Here is a 13,588-nt window from a genome sequence, read left to right on the forward strand (position 1 = left end):
GTGTGTTTTGAGTCTGTGCATGAAATCCTGAAGGCATTGGTTTTTATGACTAATATTTGAGTGAAACATCTTGAGCTGTAGACTCTAATTGGAAAAACCTCACTGATGTATGAACTGAACTGTCTTCTGTTTCTAGGAGCAGATAGTAGTTGGTTTGTTGTTTCTTTTTTCTAAACACCTTTTCCCAGTGTACATTCAAAAAGGAGTATAGTCTACAAGTGTTGTGTGAACATAAATGCCTCTTGCAGCTTGTAAGGCTGATTTAAGTTGAAGTGCATTCATGTGGTCAGAGGCAAGAAGGCAGAGTTTTGTATTTAGGCTGAATGTAAGCAAGTAGCTTAAGGATGGAGTTCTTAACAGGATAAGGTGGTAGATTTGTTTGCCTTGGGTCTGCATGTAGGCATGTATTTAGAGGTAGACAGAACTATGTTTCTCCGTGCTTTTTTCTCTGAGCTGAAAATTGGCTGTATGGTGCTCAGAGTGATGTGGGAGCCAGATTTTTTTTAGGTGCTGAATGACTGCAGAGCAGAATGGAATAAGGGTTTGAATGGGTTGGGGAGGAGCCTGGGAGCTAACAGTGATGCAGCTGGGTTGCTCCTCTGCAGAGCTCCTGCTATGCCCAGAGTTCTCTTACACCTTATCTAAGTAATATAAGCTGTTGCAGGTCTGCTCCTTTCCAGCAGTAAAGATGCAACACGTCTTTCAGCCCAGAACATGCAAAAGAAAGTCTTTTGAGATGTGTGATTGGAGGTCCTAGGAGAACTACAGAAGAAGTTGTGTTGCTGTCAGTCAGCCTGAAATTTACTGATACCCTTGTAAGAAGAATAATCTCTTTATAACCCATTTTTGCCAGGTAAATGCTTTTCTCTCCATTGTGTAGTCAGGGGGTTGGAACTCAAAGGGTTGGGTGACCTTCTCAGGTCACCAAAACAACCAGTAAAATGAAAACAATCTAGTTCCCTGGTTCAGTATAGATGCAGTGGGATCAGCTTCCTTCAAGGTGGTGTAGTTCTGTTTTGCTGAAATAACTGTTTACTATTATGAAAATAAGTGAGATTAAACTTTTTTCTTGAAAGAAAGAAAAAAATTGTTCTTGCCTCTTCTGGCCAGAGCAAGGATTTAATCAAAGCAGTAGTATTTTTATAACCAGGAATGGTGTAAAGAAGGAGAAGCACTTATAAAAAGTTTCCATTGAGAGTGGGGGATTTCTGGTTAGTACTGGCTGCGTTGTGTCCTACTGACATGTACACCACACCCTAAAATCCCTGGTTTGTGTCAGTTGTGGGCCCGCACGATGGGGAAACTTGGTCACCTAAGATTGTAAGCAAGGAGAAGAAAAAGGTGACTTTCAAAGCTGCTGCTGCTGCAGGACGAGGTTTGTCATGAATTGCATGGGATGTTCTGCTGTATGGCGAAAGTGTGTATGATGATATCTAGAAGAGGTACAGAAATAGAAACAGCAGGAAAGCTCTGAAAATCAGAATATGAAGTTGAGTGATGAAGTGATGCTGACAGCTAAGATTCATTAGAACTTATCTGTTAATCTTTTAAATAACATATCACCAGCTATGTGTTCTGCCTCTCTGCTCAGTTTTTTTCCCAGAGTTTTATTCCAGATTACCAGACTGGTAGAAGAGTATCCAAGCAAGTGAGAGGCCAAGTTTTCAGAAAGAATTGAGGGCAGATGTTTAACAGAAAACAGCAGCTGCACAAGAATTATCAGTTCAGCTTCAGCCTGTATGGAAAACAAACTGCAAAGCCACACCAGCTTCCAAAATAATTGCTTGCTTTTTCTATTTTTAAATTGTTTTTGCTGTAGTAAAGGTTAGTCCCATGTTGCCCAAGTAGCAGAACATAATTTTCTGTAGCTTTCTGCTTGACAAATGGCTGCCCTTGCAATATGTGGGTTTGCACCCTGGCTGCTCCAGTGCAAGCTATTCCCTGAGCAACCTGTTTCTGGCCCCTGCCAGAGGCAGGACATCAGTCTGGATGGACTGTGCAGTAACCCTGGGTGGTAAGTCTGGGTTCACCTATCCTGCTTCTTAGCCGTCCTGTTAACTGTTGTGTTTTTCCAGCCACTAAGCTCCCTCTTCCCTAGAAACGTGAAGTACTCGAATGATGGGGAAACAGGCAATTCGGTGTCCCTGGAGGAAAATAGCCAGAAACACCCCGGTTAGAGATAGGGGTCAGGTATCAGGACAAGCTTGTCCTGATGAAAGCCTCTCAGGCTTTTCAAGCAGCGCAAAGGGGGCCGACAGCTAAAGTCTGCAGATGTTTGGATTCCCACAATGTTCGTGGGGATCAGCCAGGGTTAGGTTGGACCTATATAGCTCTACCTTGCATTCTGCTCTCTGCATGTATAGGGGAATTAACCTATTAATTGGCAGTTAACCTAAGTCACAGCTTGCTCTGGACCCAGGTGTCTGTCAACCTGGGGAAAACTCTTCTAAAAGGGCTCTAATTTGGGCTAATAGCTAAAAGGATTTTGGATCAACAGTAAAATCCTATGGCAGAGAAGGGAGCACAACTCCACATGTCCTTTTCCTAGTATGTTTTCGAATGCAGAGAGCTGATGGAGAAAAAAGGTTGCTCTGATCCTGATCGGTTGCTTAAATGATCTTGTGACAGGAGGAGGAAAAAGGCGTTTGAGGAAGATGTTACTCGGAAACTGTGGAATCCTACAGAGAAACAGGCTCAAGGGCTCTTGCTGATCTTTAACATATGCTATCTCTCCTGTAAAAGCCTTTGGCTTGAAAGGACCTCACCTGGCTCCAGTCCCTTGGCTAAGAAATTCAGTTTTTTCAGCTCTTTCTACAGTCAATAACAAAGACAGGGAAGCACCTCCAGAGGCAATTCAGCCAGTCTCTTAGTTTTTAGAAAGAGCCTAGGGAGATTGTGTCTTCACTGTAGATGTTTCACCATAGATGAATATAGATAAGATATACATACATATTCACATAGGTACCATATACATATATACACTACACATTCTTATGTATTCTGTATATAAGGATATGGCTGAACCTGTGCTGTTAGTCTCTGTCACAAGTCCAAGGAAGCAACCATAGTTCTTTATGCAGAAGTAGAAGTGTAAGCTGGCCCTGGAAACACATTGCTGCTTGATAGACATGAGGAATGGGCTTTTCCTTGCAGGAAGAAAAATTCTTTCTCACTTCCTTTCTGCTTCTGACTGTAATGCTAGGCTCATTCCTCGCTGTGTAAGCTTGCTGTTCATCTTTTTTTCTGTTTGTATATTGCAAACAACTGCATATTTCTGAAATAAAACAGTCAAAATTTTACATCCATGTTATTACTCATTTTTCTGCCAAATACCCAGCAGCAATGTGTGGTACTTCCCTCTTCAGCCCATTGCATCTTCCATAGTGGGTCTCTGGGCTCACAGAGACTTTGGGTTTTCTAACACAGAAGCAGCTTCCTTAATTCTACATTCTGTATTAAAGCAAATTAGTTTTAAAACCTTTGTTTCTTCCCCCAGCCTTGCTTTGGGTAATTATCCCATAGGTTTAACGTGTGTCTTTCTTCCATGTGGAAACATTGCACTTGGGGTGGAGCAGGACTGTGTGACTGATGGCAAAACATGCTCATACCCTAATTGTCACCAGTGTTAGATGACATGGCTGGATCTTGGCACTTTTAATGTGGTCTTGCAGTCCTTTTCTGATAACATTAATTTTAATTAAAAAAGGAAAAGAAAGGGGAGTTCTGTTGCCTTCGTTACAGGGAGAAAAGCTAGATGTGATTCATTTTGAAAACAAGGCACAAAAGGCAAGTAAAAAAAAATAATTCAGTTCTTTTTAGTTTTGTGGACTGAAATGTCTTTCTATACTGCTCATGGTCCTTAGAGCCTGCTGCAGGCCTTGTGCTATGTTTTTGTTCAGTGCCAACATAGCCTTTTTTCCACCATGAACATGAAAAAATAAGTTCTGGGAAATGTGAGCTCATCTGAAATGAAGCTTAAAACGTCTTTGTTTGCTGCATTGTTTCCACACTTTCTGACACCCTCAAACAATGGGATGGTCTCCTATGAGTCCCAGCCAGCAGGGAGGTTTGCATATTTTTCTTTTTTTTTTCTTCTGAAGGAGCTGTGCAGAGATCTCTTGTGTTCCCTTGAAGTGGTTATTTAGGTTTGAGGCCATGGTTGCCATTGAGGTTTCCCTGTTAGTGAGAGGCTGCTTGGGGCTAGCTGTGTGGTCTTGAATTTTTTTTGCGCATGACAGTTTGTTTTTAATTCCAGACCTACTCCGTTCTCACATTCATTTGAGCTGCGTCCTGAAGTACGTTGTTCCCCTCTACACTTTGTTTTGGATGAAGGAGGTGGCCATTAAATCCTGCCCCGGACCAAGAACATACTTGGGCTTGAAGAATGAGGAGCGTGCTGGGGCTGGAGCCCCATCTGCACCTCCTGGAGATGGGAAGCTTTGGCATGTGTGCATATGAAAGGGATCTTCCGAGCAGTAAGGAGGGGGCCAAGCTGGAGCACAGTGTGAAGATCAGGATTGTATGTCCCAGCTGTGTTGCCAGACCTGTCCTCTTCTCCCTGGATGGCTCAGGATCACCCGGCGGAAGGAAACTCCAAGAAAACACGGGGAGTGTTTGCACCATTGAGGCTCTGAGCCCCTCCTGCCTGGGCTAACCTCCCTTCTGCAGCTGCAGTCCCCCGGGTCTGGCATCTTGCAGCTCCCGCTGCCATCATGGCGGGCCCACTGCTGCCATTTTACCAGAGTTGGAGCTGCTGTCGTCCCTGTGCAGCAGAGAGCGGTTTTGCTGCAAAGGTTGAAGGGTTCTTCAAGATAGAAAGGAAATATGTAGGTAATGAAAAAAATAAGACTAAACTTAATGCATAGACATAACAAAAGGCAAGGATTGGGCAAGTATGGAAATGCCATAGAGAAAAAATTATGAAATGCAATCAGAAAGGTATCGATTTGTGTGTGTGCAGAGGCACTGGTTCTGGGTTAGTATTTCTGCTATCTTGAAATACTGTTGTTTGAGAGATCTGCTGTTAAAAAGGCGATTGTGTATACCAGAATTACCTTTCTAGTTTGGACTTTAATGCCCAGTGCACCACACTTTGCCTGTTACACACTGAATATTTTCCAGAAGAGTATGATATTCACAGTGGGTCTTGTATATCCACAGCCTCGTGGGTTGAAATGATGCTTAAAAGGAGGCAAGAAACCAGAGGAAGGGAAGAGGGGAGTGCTGTGGGGAGCAGAGCTGATGGGAATGAGACAGAGGTAGGAACTAATACAGCCCACAGCAGCAGCCTGTCCCTCTGCGTTCCCATCGAGTGCTCTGCCAAGCCATCGCTATGGCCAGTACTTGTTTTCTGAAGTACAGAAGGGATTAGACTATATGTACTCTTTTCTCACTGGTGCTGTCTATATGTTTTACATCACCACATAAGAATCAGGGTATGAGTAGGGTTTTTCCATCTCTAAGTTGGGTTGCTCTTTGTATATCCTCTGTGCAGTCATGTTCTTACAGTTTCTTTACTGGCTCAAGTTCAGCAGACTCTTTGAGTTGGTCCCCGCTATGTGTTTAGCAATTTTCCAAGGCAGACGTTCTCCATACACACCAGTGGTGATGGATAGCAAAGGTGTAAGTTGGATATCTAAATGCGAATCCCGTCTGATTAGGATAGTTCCTGGCTGCATTTTGGGAGGATGCAGGACTCTCCCACACATCCGGGCTTGGTGACTGGAAAGGCAGGGAGCCTTGCTGCTTGTTTGCCAACAATTATTTTTTATTTGGTAAGAAAAGAGCAGAGGTCTGTCTTGGATTGGAAAATGATCACACAACAAAAATTATAATGTGGGAAATGGTGTCTACTGTGATATTGTAGAAAGACAGCATCATACCAACTATTTTCAACATATATATTTATAATTAACTGAAACAGTGGCAATAAACCCAGATTTTTTTGTTCATTATAGTAAAGTGGTATGAGAGACAGAAATAGTCTTAAACCCACAACACATGAAACATACCTCCTGCAGGTGAGTGCTATGGTTTTTACCCTGGCCAGCTGCTTCTGTGTTGTTTCCAGCCAGTTTCAGTGCCTCGCTCCCAAATTCAGTGCAGGTTTCATATGTACTGCTGCTGGGGAAATGCTTTTCCTGCTGGGGGGGGGGGGGGGGGGGAATAATTCAGATCCATTAAGGCATGAGTTGAAAGCAGTGAGGAGGAGTTGCAAAAACAGCACTTGATTTTTGAAGGCTGGACCTGGAGTGAATTAGAGAAGCCAAATGTGCCTTTTGTCCTTATTCTTGCTACTACAGTTCTGAAGCATTTGACTTCTAATGTTGGCTTGGCGGTGTCAGCATTGTTCATCTCGGCCATGTTTTGGGCCACTTTCCTACCAGTGTCTCGGTCCCTGTGAAGGCAGCGCCGCTCTGAACCCAGTGCTCCTGCCTGCAGCACTGTGCTGACCAGGGCTGAGCTCCACAACCTGGGGAATGCTCCTGGTGTTGCAAGGAAGGAAGAGAAATTTTTATGATGGCCGTCTTGGGAAAGCTCTGTCACATGTGCAGGTATGCGACAGGTAACAGTGAGGCTGGAGCAAGGGTGCATTGCTCAATCAACTGCTTGTTTTGGGGAGAGGAGAACAAGAACAGGAGAAACATCAGATGAAAGACCAGCCACTTGTGGGCCCCAGAGATTCAGCTGTTGTTGACCTGCCCCTGTGCTCTCCGCTTGCCTCCTGGGAAGAAGAAATGCTGCCCAGCCTGAATTTCCCACGGCCACGGCGGGTGTGACCCCTGGAGAGGTGCCTCCCCTCCCCACGTCCTCGGGGTTTGTGCTCTGCGAGGAGAGGGGCCCGTCCACGGGTTTTGGGTTCAAGCCGGTTTCTCTTTCCCCCAGCACCAGACAAGTGCAGGTGTGAACAGCTGTGTCTGGTAAGATTTAAAGCTAAGCTGTGTTGTAATAGACTGAGAGCAAATGACTACAAGTTAAAACTGATATGCGTTATATTTTTGGTCCAATGTAACCCCTGGATACCTTTCAAGTTCCTGCTGTGCTGCTTTCTCCTAGGATGTCCCGTGTGTCTGGGCCATGAGAACTGGAAAATTTCATGGGGATTGGGGATACCTGTCTGCTGGGTTACACTTTGGGCTGTAGTGTCCCTGGAGGGTTGTGTGCCTGTGCTGTTATTTTTCTTAATGTCCTCCTTTTTCTTTTTTGCTGTCCTTTTAGTTTAAATCCACTTTCCCACATTGCTGTTAACACATCTTTGTTTCTCCTTTTATGTCTCTAGTATCTCTTGAAGTTTTTAGGCTTTTGAATGCAAATGTGCGTCCCAGGTGGCTGTGTTGGCCGTAAGTGCTCCGAGTACGTAAAAATTATTTCTGATTCCTTGTTCATACCCAATCAGCCAGGTGTATGTGAATTACTTTAGAAGAGCTTTTAGCTACAACAATAGTTCATTATGGTATGCTTTATGTTTACTTTTGTCTTTATGCCTCCTGCTGGCTGCCTGCTTCCTGCCCAGCCTGAACTCCCTTCACATAAAGCTCTTAATGCATTTACTGAATTATTATATTAGATGCTGATATGCAAACAAGTTCCTAATTTCTTGTGTTAACAGCATGTGCACATGCTCTCTCCCCATGATACAGTATTAATAGCCAGCTCTGCTGGCACTTAGACATCACCGCTTTTGCCTCTGGGAATGTTGTGCTGCCGCAGTCTGGGGCTGCTCCTGCAGCTGTGCAGACCCATGGTCGGGGCTGGACCTGCTTACGAGGACAAGTCTCCTGTGCTGCCGGGCTCCTGCATTGTGCTGGGGTAGGATGCTGCGTTTGGGTCACTGGGCCCCACATCCAGACTGGTCTTTAAGCGGTCTAAATGGATACATTTAAGTGTCGCCACCTTGTCGCACCCAAAGGAGACATGCAGATAAATGTTCTCAAAGCCGCCCAGGTCTCTGTTGTGGTCCTAATGCAGAAAATGTTCACCTTGGCCTCGAGGAGCTGCTTATGCTGTGCTCAGAGTGCGACGGTCTGTGCTCCAGAGCTGCTGACAGGCTGAAAGCATCCCCGTCCAGCTGCTCGCAGCCAACCCAACAGCCAAGCGGGGACATGTCTAGCTCCCAAATGTGGTGAATTCAGCCACGGTGGCTGAAGAGGAACTGCAGCGGTTGCCCACCAGCGGGGCTGGAGGGGTGAAGAAGTGGTTGGTGAGCACGGGGGGAGGCTGCAGCTTTGGTCCGTGCTTCACCCCCAGTGACGTCTGCTTGCAAAACGGGAGTACAGGTGTCAGCAAGGAGGCTCATGTGCTATAGGCAGCTCTGTGGGCAGGGCTGGGACCCTGGGTTCCTGCTTCTGCCTGCTTCTCTCACCCCTATCCTTCCATTTTCCCCCTCTCGCATCTTCTCTATCTCAGTCATGCTTTCTCTGGGTCTCCTTTGCAACTGTTTTGGGCGAATCACTTGGGCTGTGAGCCCAGGGAGGGGGTGAAAGCTGGGACCCATAGGAAAATGTGTTTGAGGAGCCCTCTCAAACCTGACAGAGAAAACAATCCACCTGCTAGGAAGTAAATCTGGGCAATGAAAAGGTGCTCAATTTGAGGGGTTTCTTGCTAAACTGATAGAGCATATCTGTACTGACACGTGCCCATCCATATGCCACCATGATGGGTGTGTGAGCAGTGCTGGCAGTGCAGGGCTTAGGCAGGCAGGAACGGCTGCTCGAGCCCCTCTGCCAGACATGCGCAGAAGATTTCGGTTATGGCCAAGTCCTTTTGGCATTGGACCATCCCTGTCCAAGACTTGGGTGTATTTTCCTGGCAGAGGATGGATGGACTCTACCAGGAGCCCTTGGAGTTCTTGACCACGTCTCCAAATATTTCCACAACTTTCTTGAGAAGAAGAAAAATATGGAATTAAATCTCCTGCAGATAATGGGAAGACAATGCAGGAGGGATATGACAACTCTCACAGAGGCAGCAACTGGCTTATACAAATTTCCCAAGGAATGGGTCCTATTACAGCCACAATAACTTAAGTATTTCCAAAGCACTGCATGGACTTCAGCTGTGATGCTCATTAAAGTTAATAGGATTTTTTAAAGTCAGCGGAGGCTTTTGTTGCATCTCCTGACTCAAACTGAATGCAAGATCACAGGCGTTTTGGCCCAACAGATTGTCTTTCCATGTCCAGAAGCACATAAAAGGAGGATTTGGGACTGGAGTAACCCTGCTGTATTGCTCTAATGACTGCCAAGGCCAGCATATGAAAAAGCAGACCACCAAAACTTCCTGCACATCTGCTATTCCCATCCACAGCAGCACAATTAAGCCCAAAGCGTGTCAGCAATCTCATACATTTCATGTTTTCCACAGTGGTGCAGGCAAGGCTGTGGGGATTGAGACCTTTGGTTTTGTTTCCATCAAAGACCACACTGCTGTTGCCACCAAACGCAGATGGGATGGCAACAAGCAGAGCAGCAAACGTGAGACACCAGGTGAGATCCAGAACACTTGGTAATGAGATCTTGTCTTTGTGGGTGGTGGGGAAAGGCTTTAACAAAAGCATATTTTTTTTTCCAGTTCACAAGATGGAAACTGCATATATGTTCAGATGAGTTGCTCAGCTTATGTTGGTCATTTTTCTTCAGAATGTGCAGATGTTGAATTAACTGTTGTCCTGGGGGAAATGTCGGGAAGAATGGACTGGCCCAACCTTTGTCTTCCCACATCCCAGCAGGGCAGGGACCGTTTACTGGGAGCGACTCTATTTGGACACTAGATCATGGAAAAGGAGTTTGGGAGTATATAGGGTGGGACCCCTTTATATTCATTCTGGAGCTAATGAGATCTGACAGATCTTTTTGTGTCATGGGTATTTAAAATATCTTGGGGAGGACCACACATCTTTCTATTAACCAGGACAAGGACAGTAATGGGGCTTCTGCTCTTCACTGCGGTCTGCTCCTGTGTGACAGCAGAGCGTGGTTTGGGCTGGGGTTGAGGATGGATGCACTGTGGTTGAAGCGCTGTGCTGTGCTCCGAGCATGCAGCACCCTGCACTGTATCTCATGTGTGTGTTCATGCTTGGGAAGGTGGGATGGGGCAGCTGGGGAAGAGGAGCAGACTGTGATCAGGTGCACACTTAAGTAGCACTGATGCCTTCATCTGCACACTGTCTGCTATAAATACTCTGGAGTCCTTAAACCTCTACAGCCCTGGCTGCTCTTGCCCACGTGCATTCACCTGCCTCTTTCTCCAAAGCTCTGCCCCTCTGCCTCGTGCCCCTGCAGTGGGCATCTGCCTTTCCCCCTGCCCACCCTCTCTATCCTTGGGAAAGCAGTGCTCAGAGGGAGGGGACACACACACCTCCTCTCCCTCTGTTTCTCTCTTGACGGACCCAGTGAAGCCAGCAGGAAGCTTTGCAGCTGCTTGATGGCTTTAAGGGGTGAAACGGGCGGTGGGCATTCCCTTTCCCACCCCACCGTTGTGTCCTCACCTCTTCATGCAAAGATTTTCTGGATGGCCACATATAGAACACAATGAGCATGAAAAACCCGTAACTCATTTCACTGAGGCCCTATCTACAGCCAACAGCGAAGGTAATTACCATACAGGGGCCTGCAGTAATGCTCCCAAAGTCCCTCATTCTCCCCCCCAGAATAATTAACAAAATCGAACAGTTTTTTGCTAGGAGACCTGGACCATCCTTTAATGGCCTAAAGCTCGTGAGCTGCATGGTGCTACAACTACCCAGCCCCAGCCCAGTGCCAGGCTGCGTGTTTGGCCAGTGAGCCAGGGGCTTGGGGTGGGGATGGAGCAGGGAAGTGCTGTGCCCTCCTCTGAGGCACTGAGCCGTGGTCGCTTTCAGAGCCCACAAACACAGCTCAACAGGCCTAAGGTTGGGCTGATTTTGATCATCTTGATAGGCAAATGTTTTGACTTGCTTTTTTTCTGTCCTCCCGCCCCCCTGTCTTTTCTCCTTCTCCCCAGCTGCAAAGACATACAGCCATTAGTCTGACGACGCTGCTTTCCTCACCTTGAAGTGAACAGGTGACTGATGGCAGGACAGATGGATGTTCAAGCATTCCCAGACTCACCATGAACACATGCAATAGGCAGCTGCATGTGTTGCCCTCCAGTGCTGGGTGATGGATCAGGCCAGGCTCAGCAGACAACTTTCTAGAACTGGAAACTTAAAAAAGCATTGAAAGCGTGGTAGCAGCTGGCTTCTCACCATATGGTCACTGGGGTCCTCCAGACACAGATCAGGTGCCAAAGGTGCCAGGGTTTGGATGCTTACTCCAGTGAACACGAGCACAGCTGGCAACATTGTGTGAGCTTTGATCTGCTGAGGGAGGGATTGGGGAGATGGCCAGAAGACATTGTGCTTAAGGAGAATTTATTAGCACCATTGGCTCATGCAAACTGGAACAGCAGCCTCATTTCTTTCCAGTCTGAGATGGACCAGTGCAAAGTCCAGAGATTAAAGGCTTGGATTTGTCCCCTGCTCTCCTGCATCAAATGAGTTTCCAGGCCTCAGAGGAAGAGTCCCAGGGTCCCTGTGAATCCAGATGTTTTGCTCAGCCCAGTGGGATATATACCTTGTGTAAGGGAAAGCAAATCCTGCGGGCACAGCTAAAACCTAGAAAGGGAAAGACTTAGTTGTCTGAAATAGAGGAAAAAAGTATGTGTGTGTGTATGTGTATGTATGACAGAGAGAGAAGCAAGCCAAAGCAAATTATATTTCTTTCTTTTATTATACAGGATTGTATGTACAAGGTCACCTTTCTCCCAAACATCAGCATCGCAGTCAGTTCATAGCAAAAACTGCAGCTCATCTCTCAAAGCCTAGAAAACAGCTCTACAACGGCTCAGTACAACACAATGGATAAATTGTACAGGAACCGGAAAAAGGTAGGGGAAAGCACGGTTATCCCTTTAATCCCTCATGAATTATTTGAAACTAAGAAATGCAAATAAAACATTGTGCTTCAAGAGCCATGCTTGCTCCAGAATGGCCCTCGGGAGAGGGAAGCATTGCCCCCCAGGACCTGTTTTCCCCTTCACCCTTCAAAGAGAGATGACATAGATGAGGTCTGGCTTTGAGCGCTGGAGCAGAAAGCAGGAGTCCCCTTTCAGAGCACTCTATACGACCTGGGGGGGGGGCACACGTTTTGTGGGAGGGTTTGACCAAGGAGAAGGTGTGGACACTGTTCTGGATTCAAAGCACTGGTATGTGTGTGTGTGTGTTTTGGAGAGGAAATGGGCAGGACCCATCTGATCTGAATAAAGTGCTGCGTGAGTTTCAGTCCCATCTACCCCTGAACTCAGAAAAACTGGATAAGTCCACAATGGAGGAACGAGCAAGAAGAAAAAGGCCGAGAGACCTCTTGGGTGTTGTGGTGTAAGGGGGTTCCCATGACAAGCCGCATGCTGGCTGCTGCAGCCCTCTGCTCGCAGGACATGGCATGGGTCAAAAGCAGCTTGAATTTGGTAGGCAGGGGAGGTGCTTGCACGCCCACATGCATCGTGCTCAGGGTATTCACTGTTGCCAGTCTCGTTACGCTCAGGCAAATTGTCACGCTGTGCAGACCTGTCTGACTGGTGATGGAGCACAGCCTTCGCAGTCAGGAGCAGGAGCTGTCACACAGCTCTCCTGGCGTGCCAGGTTGGTGTGAAGACCCAGCGAGGCTGGGGCAAGAGGAGACATGAGCACCCTGGGGAAGAGGCTGATGTCTCTGGTCGTGGGCTGGAGAAGTGGGTAGATTACATCCCTTCCAGGGAGCAGCTGGTTCAAGAAAAGGGTCTCATCCCCACATGCTTGCACGCCCTCACTCTGCAGAGACTTGCTCAGCGGAGAATGAGGAGACCAAACCATTGAAGATGACGTATGCTTTGTTTCTCCTGCTTGGGATCACTTGCTTTCCTGCAGGCAGCTTCCTTTCCCTCCCCTCTCTTCAAGCAGCTGCAAAGAGCACAGCACAGGCACCAGCACCGACTCCTTTCCGCCTGGAAGTGACCGTGTACCCGTGGCAACTCATAGGGCAAAAGAGACACGACAGGAGGTGACTGTTCTGGGAGGACAGGTCACCCCACACCCTCTTCCTCAACATGACCTTTAGTGTGAGAACACAAATTGTCCAAACCGAGACAGTACTTTTTCCCCCAGTTAGCAAATGCTCTGGCTCTCACCTAGCACAGAAAAAAAATGTCTTTATGGGGTTAGGCTTAGTTCTGCCTCCTCTCCTACAAAAAGCTCTATAACAGCTCTGACTCATTTGGTGACACAATTGCTCTCCTGTTCTCCAGTCAGTGATGGTTATGGATTGTGCAGGGTTTGGTTCCTGCCTCTGTTGGCTGCAGAGCTCCGAATCCATTGCATGGGGTAGTGGGGATTCACTGGGGTGTTGAGGTTTCTTTGTCTTTACTTTACAGATGGATGGAAGATGTCAGGCCATGTTTCTCCTTTTGAATGCCAGGTAGAGAGGACAGCAGCACTTCAATTCAGTTTGTCTTGCTCAACGTGCCAGGACAGGGTTTAGCCTCGTGCTTTCCTCACACTGTTTCTCACTGCTGTTCTGAATGGTCTGCAAGGAGA

At 46.9% G+C, this 13,588-nt stretch overlaps 1 protein-coding gene across 1 annotated transcript in view; it reads right to left on the reverse strand.

The window, feature by feature from the left end:
• Window positions 1–11,755: 11,755 nt before the first annotated feature.
• RALY (RALY heterogeneous nuclear ribonucleoprotein) overlaps window positions 11,756–13,588 on the reverse strand; it is a 139,275-nt gene continuing 137,442 nt past the window's right edge. The window contains exon 10 of the mRNA XM_049817597.1: window positions 11,756–13,577. The gene's annotated coding sequence lies outside the window, so the exon portion shown is untranslated. The remainder of the gene's footprint in view (window positions 13,578–13,588) is intronic.

This window comes from Accipiter gentilis, chromosome 14 (genome assembly GCF_929443795.1).
Source record: "Accipiter gentilis chromosome 14, bAccGen1.1, whole genome shotgun sequence".
NCBI classification, from domain to species: domain Eukaryota; kingdom Metazoa; phylum Chordata; class Aves; order Accipitriformes; family Accipitridae; genus Astur; species Astur gentilis.